A 22,524-nucleotide genomic window follows, 5' to 3' on the forward strand; every position below is an offset into this window, starting at 1 on the left:
TGACGCCAGTAGGCGACCTGCGCGTCGTGATGACGATGAAGTTATGATAAAGACGACACACACACCCAGCCTCCGTGCCAAAGAAATTAACCAATTATGGTTAAAATTCCCTACCCTGTCGGGAATCTAACCCGGAATCCCTGTGACCAAAGGCCAGCAAGCAAGCTAACCATTTAGCCATGGAGCCGGACAAAAAAGTATGGAGACAACAACGTACAATAATAATAATAATAATAATAATAATAATAATAATAATAATAATAATAATAATAATAATAATAGACTTTACCTTCATACCTCTAGATGGCCATAAATACAGTACCTTTCTTGTTTTTTTTCCTTGACAGCTCTGGCACTATCTTTCAGGCCCTTTCTTCCACACAAACATTTGTACCATATTTCATTTAGGAATAGCCCATGTTTTCCCAAACATCATTGCACTGACCAGCAGGATCTGTTGGTTTCTTTCCACAGTCACATAAATTGCCGAGGAAATGTTTTTACTCGCATCAATTTTGGGGAGAAAAGGCAGCGCGTACTCAACATTACTAACCCAAGAAATAACTATATGTAGTTTCGATTAGTTAATGTCCAGTTTTATGCTTGTTCTGTGTTAGCAATAAAACGCCTGCTATAAATCTGTGTAATAAGAAAGTCAAAAGCAGAACTCATCATCAGCTTGGAAAAATAAGTGAAACATACTCCTTTATTCTTCGTAACAGCTACTTCTTCGGTAGGGATTTTCGCTTTTCATAAAGGTAACCTGCCCTCGTGTGAAGAAAATGTTAATGTATGTTTACTAGTATAGTTGTATTTGCGCCGTGGTACACACAATTTCTTAGCATTGTGGCAACTGCGAACTTTCACTCGCTGTATTTAAAATCGCAACACATTTTATTTCCACAAAAACATGTTATACGATTACAATTACAGTATATGAATAAATTCCACGAGAACTATTACGTTCCTTTAATTTATATTGCTCACCACGTGAAGAGATCATACCTGTTTGTGATTGACCAGAGCGCCACTGCATTGGCGCTGCGCCACTTCCTGCGGCTGTTTTTATGTCGGAAGTGTTCGGGCACCTTCGCGTGTAATCGGGTGAGCGAGGAGTGACTAGAGAAGGCAACATGGCTGCCGTACTATGTTAAAATGTGCTATGCGGACAAGTTCTGTAAATATCTAAACCATCGCGTGAGCGACAAGTTAAACAAATGTATCACGACGTGTATGTTGTTTGAGTCATCAATCCAGAGACTGGTTTGATGCAGCTCTCCATGGCACCCTATCCTGTGCTAACATCTTCATTTCTACGTAACTATTGCATCCTACATCTGCTCTAATCTGCTTGTCATATTCATACCTTGGTCTACCCCTACCATTCTTACCACCTACACTTCCTTCAAAAACCAACTGAACAAGTCCTGGGTGTCTTAAGATGTGTCCTATCATTCTATCTCTTCTTCTCGTCAAATTTAGCCAAATCGATCTCCTCTCGCCAATTCGATTCAGTATCTCTTCATTCGTGATTCGATCTATCCATCTCACCTTCAGCATTCTTCTGTAACACCACATTTCAAAAGCTTCTATTCTCTTTCTTTCTGAGCTAGTTATCGTCCATGTTTCACTTCCATACAATGCCACGCTCCACACGAAAGTCTTCAAAATCATCTTTCTAATTCCGATATCAATGTTTGAAGTGAGCAAATTTCTTTTCTTAAGAAAGCTCTTCCTTGCTTGTGCTAGTCTGCATTTTATGTCCTCCTTACTTCTCCCATCGTTAGTTATTTTACTACCCAAGTAACAATATTCATCTACTTCCTTTAAGACTTCATTTCCTAATCTAATATTTCCTACATCACCTGCCTTCGTTCGACTGCACTCCATTACTTTTGTTTTGGACTTTTTTATTTTCATCTTGTACTCCTTACCCAAGACTTCATCCATACCATTCAGCAACTTCTCGAGATCTTCTGCAGTCTGAGATAAAATAACAATATCATCGGCAAATCTCAAGATCACGACGCGTATATAGTGTAATAAACGTAGTATATGTATAATTAAGTACAGTTCATCTTTCTATGTGTATGAACCAGCATGTGGTTCCTAGCACCACGTGTTCTCAGGGACCTGTCCGTATGAGGTCGGAACATGGTCATACCGGGCCGGATTCTTGAAAGTTTCGTAATGCTATAATATTACGTGGTCCTGCGGTGTTTGTGAGTGTATGTTTCGAGTGCTGACAACCTGTAGAGAGAATATTGGAGCACGTGTATCATCATCTCTGCGGCATGCTGAACTAGATGAGGCGGACAAAGGATAAGTGCACATCGGAGCAGTATACCAGAGGTCAATCATTCCTTTAAATTTTCCTGTTTTTTCCTAACTCATATCATGGAGTCTAATGAGAAAAACCTGTTAGTGAAACAACTAGCGGTCATTAAAGGGTCACTGACACGTATCAGTAAATATGTAGACAAGTTTGTGGCGGGCTCCGATATTAATGCAGTACGTAGCAGGTTGAAACAATTGCCTTCACTCTGGGAAGAATATAAGCATGTTCAATGTAAACTCGAGATTAATGACGACGAGAACTGCGAAAATCACGAACGGGATAGGGAACAGTTCGAAGAAAACTATTACGAATTGGAGGCGAGGATGACTACACTGATAGAAAAGAGCACAGCCCCCGAGCAGAATATCGATCAGTTATCTCAGCATTCTTGCGGTAATTCCCAACAGAATTCCATGGAAATACGATAGCCCGTCATTGACCTCCCTACATTTTATGGGCAGTATGAGACTTGGACTAATTTTCAAGACACCTTTCAGGCTTTAATTGTTGACAATTTAAAACTATCAAACGTTCAGCGTTTTCATTATCTACTTTCAGCACTCAAGGGCGAGCCTCATCAATTAATTCAGAACATTCCTGTTTCTAACTCTAACTTTTTAGTAGCTTGGGAAATCATATGTAAGAGGTACAACAACAGAAAACTGATAGCAACACAACATATCAAGGCTCTAGTGTCATTACCTACATGTCACAAAGATATAGCATCAGACCTTAGGAAGTTGAACAACCACTTAGTAAGCAATTTAAACGCTATTCAGAACCTCAACCTTTCAGTGCCTTTACACGAAGCCTTACTCCAGCAGCTGATGTTAGACAAGTTAGATCAGGCTACCCGTAAAGAGTTCGAAATGAAAGCACCAAGCAATGATATTCCGAGACTCGCTGAGGTATCCACCTTTTTGGAAGAGAGGGCACAAGTGTTAGAATTGATGATGGCAACACGGGAACAGAGGGGGAGCGCGGCAAATGCAGCTAAGCACCAGTATGTGAGAAACAATGAAAGCCCAATTCGAGTTAACTCATACGTATCTACAAGGGGGAAATGTGACTTTTGTGACTTAGATCAGCCATTACATCGGTGCGAAGGATTTCTGCAAGCTAACACAAGACAACGGTATGATTTTGTCAAGAGAAAGGGTTTATGCTTTAACTGTTTTAGGCATCATAGTGTCAACGTGTGCAAATCTGATAGCTGTAAGACTCGCCAACGTAGACATCACACTTTGATTCACTTTGACAGTGCCACACACAAGCAAACGGCTACAAACAAGGATACCCAAGCTAGTAGAGGTACCGGTATTAGAGACGACGAACAAGGTCGGAGTAATGCTAGTTACTGCACACTAAAATTCAAGCCGCCGGGCTGAGTGGCTCAGACGGTTAAGGCGCTGGCCTTCTAACCCCAACTTGGCAGGTTCGATCCTGGCTCAGTCCGATGGTATTTGAAGGTGCTCAAATACGACAGCCCTGTGTCGGTAGATTTACTGGCACGTAAAAGAACTGCGGGACTAAATTCCGGCACCTCGGTGTCTCCGAAGACTGTAAAAGTAGTTAGTGGGACGTAAATCAAATAACATTATTATTATAAAATTCAAGCCACAGTCTCAAGTAATGCTGTCCACTGCAATAGTAGGAGTTGCAGACAACAATGGTCGAATTCACCAGTGCCGAGCTCTACTTGACAATGAATCGCAATCACATTTCATAACCGAGTCGCTTGCAAGTAAGCTGAGGCTGCAGAGACATAGAAACTGTATTCCAATTAGTGGTGTAAATAACACTGCTGTCACCGCATCTCAAGGTGTTGACCTTCGTATCATTTCTAATGTGTCCAGATTCGAAACTGTTATAATGTGTTCTATACTCCCTCACATAACAGGCGATATTCCAGCGAACGATATTGATTGTAAATTGTGGAACCTGCCTGAGGATATCACATTGGCGGATCCTCACTTCAACAAGCCAGGACCAGTGGACATGCTCATCGGTGCGGAGATTTTTATGCAGTTGTTGCAAGAAGGGTGGCGGAAAAACTGCGATGAGCTACCCATCTTGAAGAACACTGTATTGGGATGGATACTGTCAGGTCCAATAAAGTCGCGGGCTCGGACTAGTGAGAGAGCAGAAACTCCACCCACTTCATCATTTTTCCTCAGACAGGACGATGACCTCAATAGGAAGATGGAAGAATTCTGGGCAATAGAAGAAGTGACAACGAGAAAAATGCCCCTAACCCAGGAGGAGCAGTACTGCGAGAAGCATTTCATAACTCACACCAAACGGGACAACAGTGGACGTTTCATTGTGAGGTTGCCTACGAAGGCAGAAGGTCTGCAACTCGGAAACTCTTACAAAATAGCGGAGAAACGATTCAGACTACTTGAACAGAAGCTTGAGAAGAGACCTGATCTGCGAGCTGATTACGTGAACTTCATGGAGGAGTATGAGACCCTGGGTCATATGAAGCTGGCCCCAGATATATCCAAAGACGAACGAGCATTCTGCTATCTCCCACACCATGTAGTTTTGAAGGCTGAGAGTACCATTACTAAGACACGGGTTGTATTCGACGCGTCCTGCAAAACTGACAATGGCGTTTCCCTCAATGACACTCTCGCGGTTGGACCTACTGCTCAACAAGATCTTCTATCAATTGTGATAAGGTTTCGCACACATAAGATTGCGATGACGGCAGACATTACAAAAATGTACCGTCAGATCAGAGTAGACGACAAGGATGTTAACTTACAGCGCATAATCTGGCGAAAACATCCATCCGAGCCTCTACGCTCCTACCAAATGAAGACTGTAACATACGGTACATCCCCAGCGTCCTTCCTAGCCACAAGGTGTCTAACTCAACTGGCTGAAGAAGAAGCGCACGTGTTTCCTACAGCATCTCGCGTGTTGAAGCGGGACTTCTACATGGACGATGTATTGTGTGGTAGCGATACAGTTGAAAATGCTATACAGCTGCGTGGAGAAATACAAGAGTTGCTGCAAAGCGGAGGCTTCCTCCTCCGCAAGTGGACTTCGAATCACTCCGCTGTACTTGAGACGATACCAGAAGAACTGACAGAATCACACTTACCCCCACGATTTGATGAGGAAAACAATATTAAAACGCTAGGATTGCTGTGGAATACCTTTCTTGACAAGTTCCAGTTTGAGGCTCAAATCAAGGAGAACGATGGAGGCCATACGAAACGGAAGGTGCTTTCAATTATAGCCTCTATATTTGATCCACTAGGGCTCGTAGGACCAGTAATCGTAATGTGTAAAATTTTCATGCAGCAGTTGTGGCCAGAAAAACTAGGGTGGGATGAACCACTACCATCTCCTTTACTTGAGGGCTGGATTAAAATCTTTACTGATCTTCCAACACTGAACAACATTCATGTCGACAGGTTGATTCTTTGCACGGGAAGAATTGTCCAGATACAAGTTCATGGCTTCTCAGACACTTCTGAACGGGTCTACGCAGCGTGTGTGTATATCCGCAGTACCAATCAACACGGTGAAGTTTCGATACATTTGGTATGTTCGAAATCCAGAGTTGCTGCTCTGAAACAACAGTCTCTACCTAGGTTAGAACTGTGTGGGGCTCTTTTGTTGGCACGTCTGGTGGATAAGACTACCAACACCCTGAATCTGAAAATCGACAACACTTTCTTGTGGACTGACTCGACAATAGTACTCTCGTGGCTTGCAGCTGAACCGACAAGATGGAAAACGTTCGTCGCAAATCGTGTCTCTGAGGTACAGCAGTTGACTGGAAGAGCCGAGTGGGGTCATGTTATGTCAGAAGACAACCCGTCCGATGTTCTTTCAAGGGGAGAAGGACCACTCAGCTTACAACTTAATGAACAATGGTGGCATGGACCGGCATGGTTAGTGCAAGACGCAAGTACCTGGCCCACAAGGATTCAAACGATTCTGCAGACGAACTTCCAGAAAGAAGGGATACGGTACAATGTTTAGTTAGTGCCACTCCATCTGACGAAGTCACGGCACGGTTCTCATCTCTTCGTCGTCTACAGAGGGTGATGGCTTATTGCAACAGATTTGTCTTCAATTTCAGAAGACACAACGTAAGAAGAACGGGACCATTATCTGCAGAAGAGCTAGCAATGGGACTTCAGATATGTATCAAACTTGCTCGACGTGTGACATTCGCAAGGGAAATAGGCGAGTTGAAGTCGAACTCATCAGTTTCACTGCAAAGTTCAATAAGAAATCTGAACCCATTCCTAGATGGGAACGATGTATTACGAGTAGGGGTGCGCTTACAAAACTCTTTGAAACTATTTGCAGAAAGGCATCAAATCATATTGCCCCAGCGTCATAATATAACCAAGTTGATTGTGGCTGACGAGCATATTCGGCTGCTACATGCTGGTGCGAATCATGTAGCAGCTTCTCTTAGGACAAGATATTGGGTAGTGAGCATAAAGAAAGTGGTACGGACTGTCATTCACCAATGTGTGAAGTGTTTCAGACTACGAGCCTCAACAGCAACGCAGCTCATGGGGCAGCTACCTTCTCCTCGAGTGACTCCATCGCGGCCATTCTTGAATACGGGAGTTGACTGCGCTGACCCGTTGTACATTAAACAGGGTGCAACCAGGAGTAAGGTCAAGGTAAAATGCTATGTAGCATTGTTCGTTTGCCTTTGCACCAAGGCAATACACTTGGAATTAGTCCGGGGCTTGACCACACAGGCATTTATTGCCGCCTTACGGAGATTCGCGGCCAGAAGGGGAGGTGTATAAACCTATACAGTGACAATGCTACTAACTTTTTAGGAGCTAGAAATGAATTGTTGAAGGTGTACCAGTCGGAACAGTGGAAGACAGAAATGCTTAACAACGCAGCGCGAGAGGGATTCACTTGGCATTTCATTCCTCCTGATTCGCCTCACTTCGGGGGACTCTTGGAAGCTGGAGTGAAATCCATGAAACATCATTTGCGAAGAACCGCTGGCAATGCCTGCTTGACATATGACGAGATGTATACCCTATTTTGCCAAATAGAGGCATGCCTAAACTTAAGACCACTCGTTAGGCTCTCGGACGACCCTGATGAACCCTCATACCTGACTCCTGGCCACTTTCCGATCGGAGCCCCCTGCTATCCTTCCCTGAACCTGACCTTAGTGATAGTGTGCACTGTTATACTTCCAGATGGCGCTACATTCAGGCGCTGCAGCAGAACTTTTGGAGACAGTGGTCTAATGACTATCTTAATAGCTTACAACAGCGGCAGAAATGGTTGACGAGTCAGCCTAACCTTCAGCCTGGAACTATCGTCTTAGTTAAGGACGACAACAATCCTCCTCTCCCTTGGCGACTTGCAACGGTCGAGGAAACTCATCCTGGGAAGGACGGACGAGTGCGTACGGTTACAATTCGCACCAGCAATGGAATTTTGAGGCGTTCTGTACATAAGTTATGTCCATTGCCAGCTCAAGACTGATACTTGCAAATACATTCAGTGTCTCATTTCGTGTTGGTGTTCAATTCTTTGCTTTTGTATTGTAAGATTTTAATTATGATCAGTGTCCTTTATTGTTTGTGTCTAGTGCTGTACTTTTCATTGTAGGATTTGAATTTGTTCATTTAGATTTCTTTATTTGAACATCTGTGTAGATTTTTGCTCGGTTATTTTGGTTGAAGTTGTGCGTGTTTCGTATCGGTATATGTATTGATGGTGAAAGAACTTCATAATATGACAGTGTGTTCAATTTAAATTCAACATTTCTTGTTATTGTTAAATGTGATACATTTAGGTGTGGTGGTATGTTTGTGATTGACCAGAGCGCCACTGCATTGGCGCTGCGCAACTTCCTGCGGCTGTTTTTATGTCGGAAGTGTTCGGGCACCTTCGCGTGCAATCGGGTGAGCGAGGAGTGACTAGAGAAGACAACATGGCTGCCGTACTATGTTAAAATGTGCTATGCGGAAAGGTTCTGTAAATATCTAAACCATCGCGTGAGCGACAGGTTAAACAAATGTATCACGACGTGTATATAGCGTAATAAACCTAGTATATGTATAATTAAGTACAGTTCATCTTTCTATGTGTATGAACCAGCATGTGGTTCCTAGCACCACGTGTTCTCAGGGACCTGTCCACATAAGGTCGGAACAATACCTAACCTAAACTATGAGGTCTCATTATCTTAATAACAGCTGTTTACGTAAATTCTGAAGTGATCAATTTAAAGAACAAATACGCCATATATTTAAATACAAATTTCTGTCTTTTAGCAGTCACAATTATCCAAAGAATGCCCCCAAACCTAATGAATTACATTCACAAGTATAATTCGTAACATTCGCTTAGCTCGCCTCAGTTGATCAGCTGATGGGCTTGGCGCGCTTTCTACAATACGGCCTGTATATTACGAAGGCAGTGGCACAAGGAAGGGCATTCGGCCGTAAAACTGTACGAAGTTGCCATCATGTTCCGAACCCGATATATTGAGGGAAATCAAGGAAGAAGGAGAAGAATTCCAACGTAGGTGGTCACGTGATGTGCAGCTGTAAGCTTACATTGGGAAGAAAAGGTAGTAGGTTATAATCCGGAAAACTGTCTTCACTATTTTCCTGCTGCACCATTACTTCTTTTAGTTAGAGCAATTAGCTGCCACCCTCGCAGGCCCAGGTTCGGTTTTCGGCTCTCCCACGATATTTGAAAAGTGGTACGAGGACTGGAACGAGGTCCACTGAGCCTCGGGAGATCAACTGAGTAGAGGGGGTGTTCCATTCCCACTTCTGCCATCCTCGAAGTGGTTTCCCGAGGTTTCTCACGTCTCCTCCAGGCAAATGCCGGGATTGTACCTAAGGTCACGGCCGCTTCCTTCCCTCTTCCTTGTCTATCCCTTCCAATCTTCCTACCCCCCTCAAAGCCCATGTTCAATATAACAGGTGAGAACGCCCGGGCGAGGTACTGGCCCTCCTCCTCAGTTGTATACCCCGACCCAAAATCTCGCTCTCCAGGACACAGCCCTTGAGGCGGTAGAGGTAGGATCCCTCGTTGAGTCCGAAGGGAAAACCAACCCTGGAGGCTAAACAGATTAAGAAATAAAATTATTTGTTTTTTCTTTGCTATTGGCTTTACGTCACACCGACACAGATAGGTCTTATGGCGACGATGGGACAGGAAAGGGCTAGGACTGGGAAGGAAGCGGCCGTGGCCTTAATTAAGGTACAGCCCCAGCATTAGCCTGGTATGAAAATGGGAAACCACGGAAAACCATGTTCAGAGCTGTCGACAGTGGGGTTCGAACCAATATTATTATTATTATTATTATTATTATTATTATTATTATTATTATTATTACTAGGGAGCTAATCAACATTAGCATACTTTGTGGCTTAGACAAAATTTTAAATGTGGACTGTATAATGAACATTTCTGGTGTGTAGTGGACTCTTGTGTTTTGCTGTGGGAAATGTATTCGTTATTAGTATAACTATTTTAGTTCATATGTTAAATGTCAGGATACATTATTTGTATGTTAATGCATTACACGTTGATATCCCAAGTGATGGTAAACACTTTCGAGATTCGAGAATACCAAACTCCACTCTACTCTGGTTGATAATCCCACAGGCACGCTTGTCATTATTGCTGTGGCGCTAGTGAACTGATGACTGAACGCACGAGATTGACGTAGTGCACTCCCCAGTATCCATCCACAAAACTGGTAATTACCGAATCAGCAGGGAATAACTGAAATCTCATTGGAAAAGTTAACTTTTCTCCCACAATAATAATAATAATAATAATAATAATAATAATAATAATAATAATAATAATAATAATAATAATAATAATAATAAATGGCGTATGGCTTTCAGTGCCGGGAGTGCCCGAGGACATGTTCGGCTCGCCAGCTGCAGGTCTTCTGATTTGACATCCGTAGGCGACCTGCGCGTCGTGATAAAGATGAAATGATGAAGACACATACACCCAGCCCCCGTGCCAGCGAAATTAACCAATCATGGTTAAAATTCCCTACCCTGCCGGGAATCGAACCAGGGACCTCCGTGACCAAAGGCCAGCATGCTAACCATTTAGCCATGGAGCTGGACAAAATAATAATAATAATAATAATAATAATAATAATAATAATAATAATAATAATAATAATAATAATAATAATACACTGACTGACAGAGCAAATGCAACACCAAGAAGGAGTGGTTCGAAAGGGATGAAAGTTGGGGAAAAAACAGAGACGGCACGGACGAATAATTGATGTTTATTTCAAACCGATATGCAGGTTACACAATGCGCACGGCATCGACTCAGTAGGATGTAGGACCACCGCGAGCGGCGATGCACGCAGAAACACGTCGAGGTACAGAGTCAATAAGAGTGCGGATGGTGTCCGGAGGGATGGTTCTCCATTCTATGTCAACCATTTGCCACAGTTGGTCGTCCGTACGAGGCTGGGGCAGAGTTTGCAAACGGCGTCCAATGAGATCCCACACGTGTTCGATTGGTGAGAGATCCGGAGAGTACGCTGGCCACGGAAGCATCTGTACACCTCGTAGAGCCTGTTGGGAGATGCGAGCAGTGTGTGGGCGGGCATTATCCTGCTGAAACAGAGCATTGGGCAGCCCCTGAAGGTACGGGAGTGCCACCGGCCGTAGCACATGCTGCACGTAGCGGTGGGCATTTAACGTGCCTTGAATACGCACTAGAGGTGACGTGGAATCATACGCAATAGCGCCCCAAACCATGATGCCGCGTTGTCTAGCGGTAGCGCGCTCCACAGTTACTGCCGGATTTGACCTTTCTGCACGCCGACGCCACACTCGTCTGCGGTGACTATCACTGACAGAACAGAAGCGTGACTCATCGGAGAACACGACGTTCCGCCATTCCCTCATCCAAGTCGCTCTAGCCCGGCACCATGCCAGGCGTGCACGTCTGTGCTGTGGAGTCAATGGTAGTCTTCTGAGCGGACGCCGGAAGTGCAGGCCTCCTTCAACCAATCGACGGGAAATTGTTCTGGTCGATATTGGAACAGCCAGGGTGTCTTGCACATGCTGAAGAATGGCGGTTGACGTGGCGTGCGGGGCTGCCACCGCTTGGCGGCGGATGCGCCGATCCTCGCGTGCTGACGTCACTCGGGCTGCGCCTGGACCCCTCGCACGTGCCACATGTCCCTGCGCCAACCATCTTCGCCACAGGCGCTGCACCGTGGACACATCCCTATGGGTATCGGCTGCGATTTGACGAAGCGACCAACCTGCCCTTCTCAGCCCGATCACCATACCCCTCGTAAAGTCGTCTGTCTGCTGGAAATGCCTCCGTTGACGGCGGCCTGGCATTCTTAGCTATACACGTGTCCTGTGGCACACGACAACACGTTCTACAATGACTGTCGGCTGAGAAATCACGGTACGAAGTGGGTCATTCGCCAACGCCGTGTCCCATTTATCGTTCGCTACGTGCGCAGCACAGCGGCGCATTTCACATCATGAGCATACCTCAGTGACGTCAGTCTACCCTGCAATTGGCATAAAGTTCTGTCCACTCCTTCTTGGTGTTGCATTTGCTCTGTCAGTCAGTGTAATAATAATAATAATAATTGTTACCGTGTTTTGGTGGATCAGCAGAGGTGAAAGAAGGTGCGGGCTGGAATGGGTCTAACGACAAGTCCGAAAGATGAATTTAAATTTTAAATAAAGGTTATATTTTCAACAGACAACAATATTTAACAACTTTTCACTAGGTGAAATAACAATGAAAATTCAGGTACAATAATGGTTTTTACAAACGAAAGCACAAGTTAGGCGGTCTTTAGAAATTCTGGGCTTCGTGCCCCAAGTTACAATTCCTGAGCCCCAGCTCACAACCACAAATTACCAAAGGGCAGAAAACCCCTCATTACACGGAGCACTTGCTCCACATTTTCAACCTCAAGCCTCCGAGTGGCTATTTTCAAACCCAAGAAAGAGCTGAGCCGCTCTCAATTTTTCAAGCCTATTAAAGGCATTACCTAGACTTCAGAATTCACTGCCATCAAGGCACAACTTACAAATATAAACAGGGGTATCTCGTACCCAATCTTCTGGGCCTTCGTGGAAAAAGAACAAATTAATTAAATGGCCCCAAAATACCAAGATGAATGGAGGCGTGAACTTGCACTCCTACATGAAGCTTGTTAAAACCTAAGTGGCGCTAGGCCGATAAGCAGGGGCTATTCCCATACTTTGGAGGTGACACGTATACAGAATAAATTTAACACATTAAGAAGGAATAGAAGAACGGTTACAAAAACGTAGTCACCTCAAATTCAAGATGAAGGGGAGCTCGAGAGGGTAAGGCACTCTCTATCGCCGATTTCCAGTTAAAGTTATATGAAAATTTTACACAAAGACCGGAAAGATTTTACATGTTTCAACGGATTGTTTACATATTAAAGGTTTCGGACCTGCCCTGAGGGTTAAACTGCTGAGCTAGCAAGAAATAAAGATGTTAAACGGCCATTACCTTGTTGAAGAACGGCTGCCTGAAGAAACAGGCGCTTCCCGCCCCCTGCTACATATCCACACACTGAGCTAGATGTTGTTCGAGTGGCCGGGAGACGAGAAAATCATCAGTTTTTATACCCTCGTGGAAAATTTGAGACCTTTCATGAATAATTAAGACACACCCACAGACGTTTATTGGTCATCTAAAGTTACAGATCAAAAATTGAGGAAGAAGGACACGATTGGTCCAAAATTAATATAAGAAATTCGGGATTGGCTAAGTTCAAAACTGGCGGAAAGAAAAATTAATATTGCCAACCCATAGATGAAAGAACGAAATTTAGTTATAGGAAAACTTATGAGTATAAAATATCTTCAAGAAAAGTGCATGATCATAGTTTTTGGTAGAGACATCTGTGAGAGACTGTCCACACTTCCTGATAATTAGTAAACAAAAACAATTCGAAATTAACACAGTGACATCTTCAGATAAACGGTTGAATTAATTCAGTTTTAAAGTTCAGAGTTTCAGCTGTAGAGGAGTAATTTAAGGCGGAAAATTCAAATGTGCGGCGTAGAGGTGTACCAACCGGTACAATAATAATAATAATAATAATAATAATAATAATAATAATAATAATAATAATAATAATAACTGTGTGTTGTAGTGGTTAGTGTAATTAGCTGCCACCCCCGGACGCCCGGGTTTGACTCCCGGCTGTGCCACGAAATTTGATAAGTGGTTACGGGGACTGGAACTGGGTCCACTCAGCCTGTTACTACTCCGACCACTACTCTTATACTTACATCTCCTTCACACAATATACATAACATTTGTTTGAGCGCCAGTTGCTTTTTTAAGAAAAACAACAAAATTCGGTAGAGCATACCTCTTATATCAATTATCTCAAGGCGTGAGGTGATAAACTCACATATCTGGCAATATACAGGGATATGGATCAGGACAATATTAAATTACTGTTGCATTTCCACAATTGAGGATTGTACATGGAACTGGAATCACTTATTATAATTAAAAATAAAACTGAGTTTATGACTAAATTTACGTCACAATGAACAATCATTTACGTCTTTTAATTTAACAAAAGAAATATATCGTGAGATTTGCGGTACAAATAAAAGGAAAATTTAATCTAAACAAAAAAAGCTATTGGCATGAACTTGAAGTGAGATGTGATATCGCCGCTGATTACACTCTTCTTCATGTTATGAATGCATAACATGTCTGATGCTTTAATTACCTGTTGTCTGCATACACCGCTGTTGAACTTGAAATTCTTGGGAAAACCTGTGAGCTGAAGTCGGGAGCCGTCTGTTGTAATCTTCTTATATAACAAGGAGTTGGCCTACATACCATGTACGCGTGTAGGGAGCTCCAATGTAATTACGTCCACTCAATATATTTTAAATAATTGGAAAATATTATTGAAACATCTTGTGAAGTCCATCCTCACAAGAAGATGATGTTTCTTTATCAGCATAGTACCCGTCTCTGCTCAGATACAAGCACCACTTGTAGACTTCCTCGATGATTACCTCTTCAAACGCAACTCTTAGCTCTGACCATCACACTAAGACCACTTCTTCCATTTGATACATCTGACTGTTACATATGATCTGCACGATATGAACTGCTTATGAACTGAGTACGAATAGAATACCTCTCCCCACCGTCGCCTTGACTTTATATAACCTCGCGATGACGACTCCTCTCCCTACTCCTGTTCATCCCTTCCACTTCCACATACAGTAGCTGGCGAATACTGACACTTGGTCGCAATCACGTGTCCACGCACTGATGTCATCAGTCATGTGTCGTCTAAGCGTACCCAAGCGGTCCAAGAATGACTATGCCGAATGCGTCACCGGGAAAACTCCTTGCACAGCTAAACATAGCCTCGATTGCAAAATACTATGCCAGCTCATCTAGCCAAAGTTACAAGCCACAGCATGACAATATGAAACCAACAAATCTCACTTACTACAATACAGAATAATTACAAACATATTCACTTAACCTATGATTAAATACAATAATATACGCGATACCTAATTATTACAGTCTAAATGATGAGAAACAGAATATATAAAATCTAATGAATCAGGTTAATAATAATAATAATAATAATAATAATAATAATAATAATAATGATAATAATAATAATAATAAATACAGAATGGAGTCTGTAACCCTGTTGTACGGTTACAGAACGCCTCCCTCATGAAATAATCGATTAAATGAATCGATTGATTCATGAAATATATACATAATCACCTGAAATCGAGTACACCATAGATACATGTATAAAAATGCCCTTTACAAATTTGGTACATAGTATCATCCATCTGGATGTTCGTTGTTACACATATAAAACATTTATCAATTATCATTTTCACTTTGATTATACAGTATTATTTACATACAGATTACATTTCTTTCTCACTTCTGTCGTTTCAAACGTTCATTGAGTGTTCAAAAGTAATTCTCGAAGACATTTCGTTATATACACTGTCTCCAAGCACTGGAGTTTATTGCACTGCCGTGCTCACTTAATATCACAACACACGCTAATTTCACTGAAGTCCTGTTCGCAATGCCAGCTTCATAAAACATGGTGAATTAACATAATAATGAAAATTAATCAACAAACTCACATGATATATTTCTTAAGATTTCTTATATTGTATGTGCCTACGATATTTCCTTCCTTGTCTTCTAATGAATAAGCACATTTCCCAATCCGTTTCACTACGGTGAAGTATCCCTGATATAACAAGAAAAACTTAGAAAATTGACCAGCTTCTGCTGATGACGGGAGTGGCACTCTGAGTAAAACCTTGTCACCAAGCTCAAATTCATCCAATGTAATCCTACAAAAGTTATCATGCACAATCTTACCGTGTTACCCTTCTTAGGTATAATAACAAGTGGATTTAAATTAGGACTACATGATGGTTGAATTATATTATAATCTAGCATAATGTCAATCTGCTCTTCAACAGCGCTAGCGTATTTTAACGGAATGGGATATTTCGGTCCTCCAAAAGTTGAGTTATCAATAACATTAAATTTGTGTTCGTAAAGATGTGTTCTACCAGGCCGATCGCTAAAAACATCATTATGTGATATCAATAATTCACACAATTCGTCCTTCTGACTTTCCGCTAAATTACATTTCTCCACTGTCTCATACAATTCATCTCTAGAATCTCTCTGTATGGACACATGGCAGACATCAATATTTTTCCTAATATTAGGAATTTCACAAGATCCTTCCGTACTAGAACACACTTTATTCGCACTAATTTCTGACAAAACATCATATGGTAAACTGACTTCCCTGCTACTCTTTCCCCAAATAAGATTGACATTACACAGATCAAAATTTAATTTAGCCTTGTGACACGTTAACCAGTCGGTACCTAAAATAACGGCATAAACTAAATTAGGCACTACTAAGCATGGTTGGAAAATACATTCTCCACTTATGTTAATGGGGACAGCTATTTGTTTATTCACTCTTTGAGACTTGTTTCCAACAGCTGTTACGATGAACGTATTCCTCACTGGAATTTCCGCTACCTCATACTTCTCTCTCAAAACTTCCTCATACAGCTTGGAATTTACACATGACTTCTCACTACCAGAGTCCAACAAAATCTTAACTTTTCTGCCCCATATCAGCAGTTCAATCGTCGGTGTAACAGTAACACTACTTAAATTATCCTCATTACATAATATAAGATCACTTAACAAATCTTGCCTTATATCTAAATTTAAATTACACTTATAAAATTTATTGTCTACGATTAAGTCGTCACTTAAAACATTTGAATTATTGCTACTTAGGTCACAATCATGTTCACTTACAACTATAGGCTGGTCGACATTGTCATACTTATCTACCTTATACGTGAACTCACCATTTACGGACTGTCTCAGTGACCTGTTTATACAGTCCGTTGCTCGTTTAAAGTACTTGGTACGGTTACGACTTGTTGGTTACACACCTCAGTCGGCCTCCCCTGTTGCCTATTTCCTCTAGCGTCATTATTATTATTATTATTATTATTATGGCCTGTATTGTCCCGCCTCCCAGCTTCTGGTTGATTACCATAATCACGCCTCCCAGTCCTGAAATTTTCCGAACTATTTTGATAATTTCTCTCCCTGTGGAAATTATTATTAGGTCTCTCCTGATATTCTCTTCTGTAGTTACGACTATTCACAGTCCTGTCCTGATTATTAGATTGGTTACTCCTTCCTTCTACATTCCTATTTAGTGTTCTACTATTATTCAAGCTACTACCTAAAGCATCAAAACTTTCCAACAAAATCTCCATTTCCTTAATAGTCTCCACTCTTTGCATACAAACAGCTTCTCTTATTCTATCGGGATAGTGCTTAGCCATAAGTCTAACTATATCAGCCTCAGGTCCAATACATTCTAAATTTCTCCACACCAAAACATGAGCTAAAAAATATTCTGTCATTCTTACACCCTCGTTAGAATTATACCTGCCAAACATTACTCTCTCTCTCTCTCTACTCTGAACACCTTCACTCCAAAATTTAGCTATGAATTTTTCTTTAAATTCAGTTAGACTAGACATCGAGCTTCTATATACCTGAAACCAAGACTTAGTCTCTCCTACGAAAGCATTAGATAAGATCTCCAATACAGTTTCCCAGCTAATAATATTGTCTCTTAATTGAACAGCAAATTTCTTCTCTACTACTCTCATAAATTCCATCGGGTTAATTTCTTTCCCAGAAAACTTAGGTAAGTCATGATCTCTAGTGATTAAACCATTATTTACAATTATCTCACGTACATTCTTACTATCACGCACTTCTTGCTGGAGTACTCTCTGGCAACTCAGAAATTTTTCTTCCACTGTTTCCTCAGTCTTTTCTTGAATTTTTCTTAATTCCTCCAACTTTTTTTTCGATTCTCTCACCTTCTGTGATAATGATTTCTGCTCACTCCCTAGATCACCTACTTCTCCAAGTTTTCTTTCCACCAGTTCTACCCTACTAATACATTTCCTAGTTTCTTGCCCCACTGTATTGGTTATCTTTTCAAACCTTTCTTCTACTAACTCATTGATTTCTCCTTTATTAGACTCGATCTTGGCGCCTAATTCATCAATCTGTTTGATGCATGTCTCACTAATTTGTTCTATTTCCGCATGGAGATTGCTCCGACCCAATTCCATCTCAGCTCTGATGTCACTACACTCCCTATTTACCTTACTTTCTAAATTATTAATTTGCTTACTTATTTCTAACACCTTATGATCTATCTTATTACTAACATCATCAATCTTCTTATTAATACTATTTATGGCATTACTCTGAGCTTCAATTTTTTTACTAATGACCGCTTCAATTTTCTCACTCATAATATTATTCTGAGATTCAATTTTCTCACTCATAATATTATTCTGAGATTCAATTTTCTCACTCATAATATTATTCTGAGATTCAATTTTCTCACTCATAATATTATTCTGAGATTCAATTTTCTCACTAATGACCGTTTCAATTTTCTCACTCATAGCATTATTCTGCTCAGTCATTTTGGACATCAGCAAATTAAATAAACCCAGGTCAATCACCCCTTTACTTTGATCTTGCGTGACAGCGTTTTCCTCAGTTTCTACTATTTTCTGACTTTCAGCATGTCCTACCTTAGTCACCAACTTCCTATTTATGTTACCACCTTGGATTTCCTTGGACACAATAACCTCAGCCTCATCACCTGACTGCATATTGCTATCCTTGTCCATCTTCGGTTTCCTACTTATTTTTCGCGATCTCAAAGCTATTTCCCCTTGCAATTCCTCTGACATTACCCCTTAAATACAAACTTCAACAAAATGACCTTCCTAACATTACTCGGTGAATTTAACATGTGCGTACTCATTAAAAGAACTGATCCATGTATATTGCCATTCAGAAACACTTTTTCTAAACCTTTCGAGTCCCACGTTGCTGGCGACACTTTGTGGCTACTCCAACCACTACTCTTATACTTACATCTCCTTCACACAATATACATAACATTTGTTTGAGCGCCAGTTGCTTTTTTAAGAAAAACAACAAAATTCGGTAGAGCATACCTCTTATATCAATTATCTCAAGGCGTGAGGTGATAAACTCACATATCTGGCAATATACAGGGATATGGATCAGGACAATATTAAATTACTGTTGCATTTCCACAATTGAGGATTGTACATGGAACTGGAATCACTTATTATAATTAAAAATAAAACTGAGTTTATGACTAAATTTACGTCACAATGAACAATCATTTACGTCTTTTAATTTAACAAAAGAAATATATCGTGAGATTTGCGGTACAAATAAAAGGAAAATTTAATCTAAACAAAAAAAGCTATTGGCATGAACTTGAAGTGAGATGTGATATCGCCGCTGATTACACTCTTCTTCATGTTATGAATGCATAACATGTCTGATGCTTTAATTACCTGTTGTCTGCATACACCGCTGTTGAACTTGAAATTCTTGGGAAAACCTGTGAGCTGAAGTCGGGAGCCGTCTGTTGTAATCTTCTTATATAACAAGGAGTTGGCCTACATACCATGTACGCGTGTAGGGAGCTCCAATGTAATTACGTCCACTCAATATATTTTAAATAATTGGAAAATATTATTGAAACATCTTGTGAAGTCCATCCTCACAAGAAGATGATGTTTCTTTATCAGCATAGTACCCGTCTCTGCTCAGATACAAGCACCACTTGTAGACTTCCTCGATGATTACCTCTTCAAACGCAACTCTTAGCTCTGACCATCACACTAAGACCACTTCTTCCATTTGATACATCTGACTGTTACATATGATCTGCACGATATGAACTGCTTATGAACTGAGTACGAATAGAATACCTCTCCCCACCGTCGCCTTGACTTTATATAACCTCGCGATGACGACTCCTCTCCCTACTCCTGTTCATCCCTTCCACTTCCACATACAGTAGCTGGCGAATACTGACACTTGGTCGCAATCACGTGTCCACGCACTGATGTCATCAGTCATGTGTCGTCTAAGCGTACCCAAGCGGTCCAAGAATGACTATGCCGAATGCGTCACCGGGAAAACTCCTTGCACAGCTAAACATAGCCTCGATTGCAAAATACTATGCCAGCTCATCTAGCCAAAGTTACAAGCCACAGCATGACAATATGAAACCAACAAATCTCACTTACTACAATACAGAATAATTACAAACATATTCACTTAACCTATGATTAAATACAATAATATACGCGATACCTAATTATTACAGTCTAAATGATGAGAAACAGAATATATAAAATCTAATGAATCAGGTTAATAATAATAATAATAATAATAATAATAATAATAATAATAATAATAATAATGATAATAATAATAATAATAAATACAGAATGGAGTCTGTAACCCTGTTGTACGGTTACAAGCCTCAGGTGGTCAACTGAATTGAGGTGAATCGATTCCCACCTCAGCCATCCTCGAAGTGGTTTTCCGAAGTTTCCCACTTCTTTTCCCGGCAAATGTCAGGATGGTACCTCATTCAAGACCACGGTCGCTTCCTTCCCACTTCCTTTCAATTTTCCCATCGCCTACAAGACTCCTGTTCAGCACAGCAGGTGAGGCCCTCTGGGTGAGGTACTGGCGCTTCTCCCCTTTTGTATTCCGCCGACCCAATGTCTTAGGGTCCAGGACACTTCCTTTGAGGTGGTAGACGTCGGATCCTTCGCTGAGTCCGCAAGGAAAACCAACCCTGGAGTGTGATCGGACCGAGCTCAATAGCTGCAGTCGCTTAAGTGTGGCCAGTATCCAGTATTCGGAAGATACCGGGTTCGAATCCCACTGTCGGCAGCACTGAAGACGGTTTTCCGTGGTTTCCCATTTTCACACCAGGTAAATGCTTGGGATGTAGCTTAATTAAGGCCACGGCCTCTTCCTTCCCACTCCTAGCTCGTTCCTGTCCCATTGTCGCCATAAGACCTATCTGTGTCGGTGCGACGTAAAAAGTAGTGTGAACGGATTACATGAAATAAATTAGAATACTATGAAGTATACGTCCGCCTGCGTGGTGTAGTGGTTAGTGTGATTAACTGCCATTCCCGGAAGTCCGGGTTCGATCCCCGGCTCTGCCACAAAATTTGAAAACTGGTACGAGGGCCTCATTTCGGGAGGTCAACTGAGTAGAGGCGGCGGGTCGATTTCCTCTTCAGCCATCCCCGAAGTAGTTTTCCTTGGTTTCCCACTTCTCCTCCAAGCAAATGCCGGGAAGGTATCTAACTTAAGGCCACGGCTGGTTCCTTCCCTCTACCTTGACTACTGCTTCCAATCTTTCCATCCGTCCATAAGGCCCCTCTTCACCACAGTAGATGAGGCCGCCTTGGCGAGGCACTGGTCCTCCTCCCCAGTAGTATCCCCGACCCAAATTCTCACGTTCCAGGGCACTATCCTTGAGGCTGAGTTCGAGGGAAAAACCAACCCTGGACGTTAAACGAATTAAGTAAGGAAGAAAGAAAGTGTACACATATAGAAAATACATACGAACAATAGCTTCTCAATCCCATCATCCCCAACCGTACTCTTTCACTGTAGCAGAACGAATGCTTCCAAAAAAATCTCCTCCTTGAAGGTTATATCTGCCACATTTACACGACGTGGAATAATCGAAGTATTATTGTTGTCGTTGAGGTTACGAATAAATATTCGAATTTGGCGCCAAGATTCAATTCAGAGGCTATGTGAAAGTTGCTAGGTTCGAACGTGTACTGCATGCAAGGTACTTATTGACTGGAGCACTATATAATAGCTAAGAAACTACGCAGTGCACGGCTGGGGGCGTAGCTCAGATGGTAGAGCGCTCGCTTAGCATGTGAGAGGTACCGGGATTGATACCCGGCGCCTCCAGGAGATTTTTTATCTTCTAGTACTTCTTCTCCTCTTTCTCTCACTGACATTAATGGAACTAAGTAGTTAACATCTCATAACGTACCAGAATCTATCAAGTTTGACATTGACGGGGGCCGAGGTAACCTGAATGCCACCACACATAGAAAGCTATGCTAAGCTAAGCCAAGTTATGTGTTTTGACACGAATTAAAATGCTGACCGCCTCTGTGGTGTAGTGGTTAGCGTGATTAGCTGCCATCCCCAGAGGCCCGGGTTCGATTCCCGGCTCTGCCACGAAAATTTGAAAAGTGGTACGAGGGCTGGAACGGGGTCCACTCAGCCTCGGGAGGTCAACTGATTAGAGGTGGGTTCGATTACCACCTCAGCCATCCTCGAAGTGGTTTTCCATGGTTTCCCACTTCTCCTCCAGGCGAATGCCGGGAGGGTACCTAACTTAAGGCCACGGCCGCTTCCTTCCCTCTTCCTTGTCTATCCCTTCCAATCTTCCCATCCCTCCACAAGGCCCCTGTTCAGCATAGCAGGTGAGGCCGCCTGGGCGAGGTACTGGTCATTCTCTCCAGTTGTATCCCCCGACCCAATGTCTCACGCTCCAGGACACTGCCCTTGAGGCGGTAGAGTTGGGGTCCCTCGCTGAGTCCGAGGGAAAAACCAACCCTGGAGGGTAAGCAGATTAATAAGAAGGAAAGAAAAGATAACACTCT

General features: G+C 42.0%; 1 non-coding gene across 1 annotated transcript; it reads left to right on the forward strand.

Annotated features, from left to right (window-relative positions):
* Window positions 1-21,747: 21,747 nt before the first annotated feature.
* Window positions 21,748-21,820, forward strand: TRNAA-AGC (transfer RNA alanine (anticodon AGC)). The gene has a single exon. It is a non-coding gene; the product is annotated as a tRNA-Ala (tRNA).
* Window positions 21,821-22,524: the final 704 nt, after the last annotated feature.

This window comes from Anabrus simplex, chromosome 4, assembly GCF_040414725.1.
Source record: "Anabrus simplex isolate iqAnaSimp1 chromosome 4, ASM4041472v1, whole genome shotgun sequence".
Lineage (NCBI taxonomy): Eukaryota > Metazoa > Arthropoda > Insecta > Orthoptera > Tettigoniidae > Anabrus > Anabrus simplex.